Raw genomic sequence first — 6,067 nt, 5'->3', positions numbered from 1 at the left:
GCTGAAGTAGCCTGCAGTGCTGCACTCTAACCACTGCGCCACCTCGACATCTTGCGCAACATTTTGATTTTCTTAAGCTTCCTTTGGTTAGGTTTCAAGTAACGTGATCACTGGTGATAGACTTAACACCAAGGAAGGCAACAAGATAGGCCTATGCATATAAGCAGAGCTCTTTGGCTGCAAAGGAAAAGTTGTTAAATGAAGCTTCTCCATGCTGAGAGACGTCAGGTATCAAGTCATTCCCCTGGTTGCAGAAACGGAGGGTGAACAGAAAAAAGAAAAGAGACCAATTACATCTGGATCCTTTTACAGTATCCTTCCCCTGCCATCAGGGCCGGATTTAGATGAAAAGAGGCCCTAGGCTATTCCACTTACGAGGCCCTTTCACCTCCCATTTTTAAGTTTGCAAATTGCATGAGAGACAATAAAATACATCATTACTGTGATATATATCAATATATATCAATATATATAGCTGGCCTCCCGACGGAGGGCGGCTCTGCTCTGCGGCAAAGGCAGCGAGGCCAGCCGCCTCCCCTGCTGCGCTCAGCTGCCCGGCTCGGCCCCCTCGCCCTCACCTGCCTGGCCGCTGGTGGGCTCCGCGTCGACGGGGCGGCTACTGGGAGCGGCCGCGCCTCTCGCCCGACCGCCGGTGCCGGGAACGTGGGCGGGCTCCCCAACTGCCGCGGCGCTGGAAAGATCTTAACCAATACATTTTTATGTTTGTTTATTAGTCCTATGCGTAGAATTTCTCCTTATTTTCGGTTCAGTGTTTTAGTGTTCACTGTTTTTAGAATAGTGTACTTTTAATTTTGCTAACAATTTGAATGTAGGCCCCTCTTGATCTTGAGGACCTAGACTGAAGCCTAGTTAGCCTATAGGAAAATCCGGCCCTGTCTGCCATGCCCACCAAGCCATGCCAAACCCACAAAACTGGTAGTAAAAATCCTACAACTGATCTGGAGAGTCCTTTATGACTCTAGCCAGCAGACTTGCATGCCTTCAATGTATTTATACCTGTTATCCACTGACCAATCAAACCACCTGGGTGATGTCCTTGTTTCAGCCCTTCAAGGTAGATCATGTCAGGAATACCACCAGAAATACTAGAACTCTGCTTTATTGATGTAGGCTATAATAACGGAATCTTGAAAGCCCGATAGCATTTCTTTCCCTCTCTCTTAAACTAAAGATAGTTAAGCTGGAGCTATCTTGAGTGTCTTCCTCACCCTTTCCTGTATCTCAGGATTAAGATCATGTTTTCCCAATGGCTATCACATATCTTCTTCAAGGATATTTCCATATTTCTCTACCCTGAGTGATAAGCACAAAGCAGCTGCTGAAGCCCACAACAGAAGGAAAAGAAAAACAGATGCAAAGAGATTCCAGAAGAAGGAGTACAAGGACAGGCATCAAACTTATAATTAGCCATGGAATAAGCGTTAGGATTTAATAAATATCTGGTAATATTTCTTCTCTTACATTATTGGCTAAATTCGCAAATTAAATTTGGCAGTAGTTCTCATTCAACCTACTACAACTGTGTTTTAATTTAGTAACCTTGATATCGAAGATAATTTACATTACCTGTTGAATTGAAGATTTTTCCATACACAGCTTATAGGTTATCACAGAAAGATGATGATTTTCTCAGTACCTTACAAGTGGTTATACTATAAGCTACTGCCTATGAAAGTTCCAAAGACATTCACCTTGCAATTTCTTATTCATTTAAACTTCATACAATCAGTGTTTATTGACAAACAAAAACAACTTTAATCAAGCGGAACAGAATAAAATATAATGGGATGCCTCCAGTCCTTCCACTGATGCTCAAACTTCCAATAGAGTATTGGTTCTAAGCCAGGGGTGTCAAACTCACAGTTTTAGGGAGGTATTTCATTGAACAGGGTCAACCACAAGATCCGCAGAAATAGTTAAGGCTGTCTTATTATAAATTTCAAGCGAAGTAATTCATGTTATTATCTACAAGGCTTGTTATTTCAAGACTACCATGCCCCCAAACTCAAGGCTGGCGGGCTGGATCCAGCCTGTGATATGGTTGGATCCGGCCCGCGGAGCCGTCCTGATCTACCCAATGAGAAAAGGAAATATCCGGCCAATGTAGCTTCAGCTCAGTCTACACAGTGTGAAAAGGAAACATGCCAGCACTTTGGGGAGCAGCGTCAAGCTGGCCATGCCCATCCAGCTGGCCACGCCCACCCAGTCCCTCCCCCCACCCACTCTGAGGTCAACCACAGCCCTGATGCGGCCTTCAATGAAATTGAGTTTGACACTCCTGTTCTAAGCCATTTAGATTAACAGCCAAGCACACAGTCATAATCATAGGTCTGGGGCTTGGTAGTCTTGAAATAACAAGCCTTGTAGATAATAACATGAATTACTTCGCTTGAAATTTGTAATGAGACAGCCTTAACTATTTCTGAGGATCCTGTGGTTGACCCTGTTCCATGAAATACCTGCCTAAAACTGTGACCTCTTTATAGGAGGTCACAATGACCATCTATTTTAGGCTCAGAAACGAATAAATACCAGAAACATGTCTATCATTCAACATATAATTTGTTGTTTTCCAGCTCAGTGAGAAAACTCCACAATTTCACTTCCTGTAATAAGATCCTCTTAGAGAGCTTTTTAATAGCAGTCTTTGTGTTTATAAACAGGTAAAGCACTACAATCATGGAATTTATTTATTTATGTAAAACATTTACATAGCCGACCACCTTATCTTGAACTCTGGGTGGCTCCCCATCAACTATTAAAATAGCATCAGTAAAACAGCAAAACTATGAAAGCCATAAAGCATTAAAAAAGAACCGGACCGCAAAGTTACATTTTCAATGTCTCTGTTAAATCTTTCATCCTCTTCACCCTATGAACAGGAATAAGAGCATATAAAAGCAGACGGGTATACATCATGTTGCGTCTCAAAATGAGAACGCTTCCATAACTGGGAACAACTGGGTGCTCTCCATGAACATTTGTCTGTAGAGCAATCTTTTCAATCTTATAATTTAATGGGGTTATATATTTTATTTTATCATGTAGATGCCAGTTGTATGGAATCCGAGATTACTTGTTTACTTGTTTACTTGTTTACTTGTTTACTTGTTTACTTGTTTACTTATTGACTTATTGACTTATTGACTTATTGACTTATTGACTTACTTACTTACTTACTAACTAACTAACTAACTAATTAACTAACAGGATTTCTATACCAGGCTCCTGGCAGTTTACAACCACATATAACCACAATGTCATAAAACAGTCTTCATGATACACAACACCTCCTCTAACAATCAAATGCCTTAATGCAGCTTCCCTGGATTTTTGCAATCTATTGTTCTGCAAAAAAGGTCACAGATGGGGAAAGAGGCAGGAAAGACTCTAAAGGTTACAAGTGGAAGATGATAAAAAAAAATGTCTGGACTCTTCATAAAATGCCCTGGGTGGAGAGGTTTCACAAAAGCCTCATCAGGACGTACCCTAAGGGATCAATAAACAGCTTCTCAAAGATCCAACTTAGACCCTGTGAGAAATATTAAACCAAGCACTCGATCCTCCTGCAGCGCCTTCCAAAGACATTAGCTCAGAGCCAACAGGGTTATGTAAGGAGTAGATAAGTATTGCAACAGAGCTGGTTAGCAGTTGGGATAGCTGAAAAGAATACCCTCGACTGCCCTGGGTCACTTCTTGAGGAAAGAGCACTTATAGAATTGGCCGCTGTCTGGATCTGGATTTACAACTTTTCCCAATGGGCAGCCAGTGAAGTAAGCTTGTCAAGCAGAGAGAGATCCTGGCCAGTGGTGGGATTCAATTTTTTTCGATTTGGGGAATTCTGGGAGTTGAAGTCCACAGGACTTCAAGTGGCCAAGTTTGAGAAACACTGCATTAGATAATTAACAACAATACACCCAGAGACATACACATACCTCTTTCTCTTTTGTAATACTTTTCACCAATTCCAAATTATGAAAAAACGTCACTCCATTCTCTCCACTGTTGTAATATTGCGTGTTCATGTTGTGTAGCTGGTTAAATTGATAGAACTCTGGACGGTATTCAATTTATGCTTATTCATTGTAGTTTCACAAATCAGTGTAGAAGTATCTCCCTCAATTTCTCCTGTTTATTGTCTGTAAAAAGGAAAACAAATAGAAGTGGAAAATATTGAACATTAGAGGGTTTCAAAAAAAAAGTTGCTGTATGATATAATATCCAGGGTACCAAATGGGGCACCTAACCACTTATATAATACATCTCCAATGAACCAATAAAACTGGATATCAATTACCTAACAAATCAGGTTCAGGGGTTTACTTATGAAATATAAGGTTCGAAGCAATCTTGAGATTACACTATCTGACAGATCAATCTTTACAGTACTGGTTGATTATAGAAATCATTGGGAGAGTTAGCAATAGCAATAGCAGTTAGACTGATATACCGCTTCATAGGGCTTTCAGCCCTCTCTAAGCGGTTTACAGAGTCATCATATCTCCCCCACAGTCTGGGTCCTCATTTCACCCACCTCGGAAGGATGGAAAGCTGAGTCAACCTTGAGCCGGTGAGATTAGAACCGCCGAACTGCAGATAACAGTCAGCTGAAGTGGCCTGCAGTACTGCACCCTAACCACTGCGCCACCTCGGCTCCTCAAGTTGTCCAATGGAACCCCAGAATACTCTCCCCAGTGAAATTTGTTTCTGTCACACCTTTTAGATATTTATTGAAAATATTTCTCTCCGTAAAAGCCTTTCCTATATGGATGTAGCATGAATGTATTCTGTTTCTGGATTTATCCCCTTCCCTTTTTTAAAAAACAAAATGTGTATGTTGTGTATAGCAAGAACGATCAGTCCAGGAATAGTCTCAGAACCCCACTTCTCTTGAATGAGAAAGTATGATCCAATCCAAGGTTACAGATGCACAATCCCCAGATCTAGGTAGACCTAACATTTACAACTGTCCAGTCTTCTTTGTAGAACTGAGTCAGAGAGAGAGAGAGAGAGAGAGAGAGTGTGTGTATATATATACTTTAAATATATACCTCTCACCCTGGCTGGCTGATAAGGAGTCGAGCTCTGTAGCTCAAAGGTTAACACATCTGCCTGAGAGGCAATAGAGCACAGGTTCGATTCCCAACAAGGGTGTGGCTAGCTGATGAGAGCTAAATAGCTTGAAATAGATCTATACTAGTCTCCCTTTATTTATTTATCAGCATAAATATAACATATATCTATATCTATATCTATATATCTATACACACACACACACACACACACACACACACACACACACACATATATATACTCGGGAAATAATTTGCTGTCCTGTCATGACTCTTGAAATATATGAAATAGAAGTTGTTGGTTTTTTTCCTTTCGGTGCTTCTCACGCTTGACAACTTGAAGCAGGGCCAGTTGTGGATTCTGGGCGGTGAAATTCACACACCTTAAAACCGCAAAGTTTGAACACCTCTAATAGCAGGCCACCTTGGCAGCCTATTCCGCCACCTCTGTCTGTCTCTCTCTTTGTGTGTGTGTCTGTGTGTGTGTGTGTGTGTGTGCTTGTGTGTGTGTGTGTAATGTTTCTCTCTATCAGCAATTGCTATCCCCGCCACCTCTGTCTGTACTTCTTTGTGTGTGTGTCTGTGTGTGTGCTTGTGTGTGTGTAATTTTCTCTCTATCAGCAATTGCTATCTATCACCTCTGTCCTCTCTCTCTTTGTGTGTATGTGTGTGTGTGTGTAATGTTTCTCTCTATCAGCAATTGCTATCCCACCACCTTTATCTCGCTCTCTCTCTCTCTTTGTGTGTGTGTGTGTCTGTGTGTGTGTTTGTGTGTTTGCAACGTTTCTATCAGCAATTGCTTTCCCGCCACCTTTATCTCTCTCTCTCTCTCTCTCTCTGTGTTTGTGTGTTTGCAACGTTTCTCTCTATCAGCAATTGCTATCCTGCCACCTCTGTCTCTCTCTCTGTGTGTGTGTGTGTGTGTCTCTGTGTGTGTTTGTACGTGTGTAACGTTTCTCTCTTTGAGCAATTGC

This window comes from Thamnophis elegans, chromosome 8 (assembly GCF_009769535.1).
Source record: "Thamnophis elegans isolate rThaEle1 chromosome 8, rThaEle1.pri, whole genome shotgun sequence".
NCBI classification, from domain to species: Eukaryota; Metazoa; Chordata; class Lepidosauria; order Squamata; family Colubridae; genus Thamnophis; species Thamnophis elegans.
The sequence above is the reverse complement of the archived record's forward strand: the minus strand, read 5'-3'. Positions refer to the sequence as shown.